This window comes from Piliocolobus tephrosceles, chromosome 21, assembly GCF_002776525.5.
Source record: "Piliocolobus tephrosceles isolate RC106 chromosome 21, ASM277652v3, whole genome shotgun sequence".
Classification (NCBI taxonomy): Eukaryota; Metazoa; Chordata; class Mammalia; order Primates; family Cercopithecidae; genus Piliocolobus; species Piliocolobus tephrosceles.
Genome location: NC_045454.1, coordinates 18,257,736 through 18,260,498, shown reverse-complemented (window position 1 = coordinate 18,260,498; position 2,763 = coordinate 18,257,736). Strand labels below are relative to the sequence as shown.

At 51.3% G+C, this 2,763-nt stretch overlaps 1 pseudogene across 1 annotated transcript in view; it reads right to left on the bottom strand.

The window, feature by feature from the left end:
* LOC113219794 overlaps positions 1-2,763 on the bottom strand; it is a 39,050-nt pseudogene that overhangs the window by 35,631 nt on the left and 656 nt on the right. Inside the window, exons 3-4 of the transcript XR_004228648.1 lie at positions 2,691-2,763; positions 2,452-2,585 (exon numbers count right to left, since the gene is read on the bottom strand). The exon at positions 2,691-2,763 is cut by the window's right edge and continues 24 nt beyond it. The product of XR_004228648.1 is annotated as an interferon lambda-2-like (transcript). The remainder of the gene's footprint in view (positions 1-2,451; positions 2,586-2,690) is intronic.

Below are 2,763 nucleotides of genomic sequence, written 5' to 3'. Positions count from 1 at the left end.
GGATCTCAGCTCACTGCAAGCTCCGCCTCCCGGGTTCCCGCCATCCTCCTGCCTCAGCCTCCTGAGTAGCTGGGACTACAGGCGCCCGCCACCTCGCCCGGCTGGATTTTTGTATTTTATTAGTAGAGACGGGGTTTCACCGTGTTAGCCAGGATGGTCTCGATCTCCTGACCTCGTGATCCACCCGTCTCGGCCTCCCAAAGTGCTGGGATTACAGGCTTGAGCCACCACGCCCGGCAAAAGACTTTTTAAAACTAAGGTAAGACATACACTCACACATGCAGATCCTCGGTCCATGATGATGCCATTTTCCTGCTGCTCTGACCCAGCCATAGCCTCCCTCTAGACATCTTATTAGTTGACCTAATGACTGCTCGTGATGTTTAAGTCATTTGCAATTAAATATTCCACAACTTGTAACTGAAAGCATCCTTAGTGATTTTTTCACTCTTCATTTATTCTTTAATATTCTTACTCTCTCTCCCACCCTCTTTCTCTCTCCCTTTTCTCTTTTTCTTTTCTTTTTTTTTAAAGAAGGGGTCAGCTGGATGCGGCAACTCACGCCTGTAATTCCAGCACTTTAGGAGGCCAAGGTGGGTGGATCACTTGAGGCCAGGAGTTCGAGACCAGCCTGGGCAACATGGCGAAACCCCATCTCTACCAAAAATACAAAAATTAGCCAGCATGGTGGCACACACCTGTAGTCCCAGCAACTCCGGAGGCTGAGGCAGGAGAATCGCTTGAACCCAGGAGGTAGAGTTTGCAGTGAGCTGAGATGGCACCACTGCACTCCAGCCTGGGGGACAGAGTGAGACCCTGTCTCAAAAAATAAAAATAAAATAAAAATGACAAAAAGACAGGGTCTCACTCTGTCCCCCAGGCTAGAGTGCAGTAGTGGGATCATGCTCATCGCAGCCTTGACCTCCCTGGCTCAAGAGATCCACCCTGCCTCAGCCTCCTGAGTTGCTGGGACTACAAGTGCATGCCACAATGCCAGGCTAAATTTTTTTATTCTTTATTTTTTGTAGAGATGGGAGTCTTGCTATGTTGCTCAGGCTGGTCTCAAACTCCTGTGCTCAAGCAATCCTCCCAGGACGGCCTCCGAAAGTGCTGGGATTATAGGCGTAAGCCATCATGCACATCTTTCTCCCTCCTTCTCTCTCTCTCTCTCACACGCACAAACACACACAGCTACAGTCACATATGCAGACAGGTGACATTAAGTCATTAATGAAGTCACGTATACAAGCAAGGTCAATGTCACAGACAAATTGTTTTTCTCATTGTTTGTTGTCACAAATTATATAAAAAGTGCAAGAACCAACATTTTTGGCGGGCTTCACAAACAAATAGGAATCTGGAGGTGGTGATCTAGGCAAGGTAGCTGGTGCGTAAATACCTAAGGTAATGGATGGTGCCGTGGTTTGAATATTCATCTCCTCCAAAGCTCATGTGGGAACCAAATCCCCAGTTGGCAGAATTGAGAAGTGGGGCCTCTAAGAGGTGATTGGATTATGGACTAGTGGACTAGTGGGTTGATGTGTTACTATGAGGGTGGGACTGGTGGCTCTATTTTTTTATTTATTTGACAGGGTCTCGCTCTGTCACCCAGGCTAGAGCGCAGTGGCATGATCTTGACTCGCTGCCACCTCCACCTCCATGGTTCAAGCGATTCTCCTGCCTCAGCCTCCCGAGTAGCTGGGATTACAGACTCGAGCCACCACGCTCGGCTAATTTGTTTGTATTTTCAGTAGAGACGTGATTTCACTCTGTTGGCCAAGCTGGTCTCAAACTCCTGACCTGAAGCAATCCACCCACCTTGGCCTCCCAAAATGCTGGGATTACAGGCATGAGCCAACTGGTGGCTTTATAAGAAGAGGAAGACAGACCTGAGTTGGCATGCTTGGTGTCCTCGCCCTGTGATGCTTTGCACCACCTCGGGACCCTGTAGAGTCCCCACCAGCAAGAAGGTCCTCAGCAGACGAGGCCCCTCAACCATGGACTTCTCAGCCTCCAGAACTGTAAGGAATAAATTCCTTTTCTTTATCAATTATCCAGTTTCAGGTATTCTGTTGTAAGCAATAGAAAACAGACTGAAACAGACAGGTGGCAGGTGGGTCTCAGGGGCAGACACACGGGTCCCCACTGACCACACATTTTAAGTCCCAAATAGAGAGGCAGAAAAGGCCAGCTGCGGTGGCTCCTGCCTGCAATTCCAGCGACGTAGGAGGGCAAGGAGGGAAAATCATTTGAGCCTAGGAATTCCAGGCTGCGGTGAGCTGGGACCACACCACAGCACTCCAGCCTGGGTGACAGTGTGAGATCCTGTCTCTCTAAAAAAAAAAAAAAAAAAGGAGAAGGGAAGGGGAAGGGGCAGGGGAAGGTTCAAGATGGCAGAGGCACAAGCAGCCCCAGAGCTCCTGTTGGGGAGACACTAATTCGTGCACCTGCCATTCTCTCCCAGGACCCAAATGACCCAGTCCCCCTCCTGGGTCTCTCATCTTCCTCGGGGCCTCCTGGAGCCGGTGCAGCCAGTGGTGGAGGCGGCCCTGGGGCCTGGGCCCTGCCGTCAGCTGAGACTGGACCTGTGGGCAGAGGAGAGCCGTGTGTGAGGCAGGGCCTGGGCCACCACAGGGGAAGGATGCTGCTCAGAGCCCACAGACCTGGGTGCCCGGGCCCCGAGGACTCACACAGACCTGGAGCTGGGAGCAGACATGGTGCAGGGTGTGAAGGGGCTGGTCCAAGACATCCATCAGGCTGAGT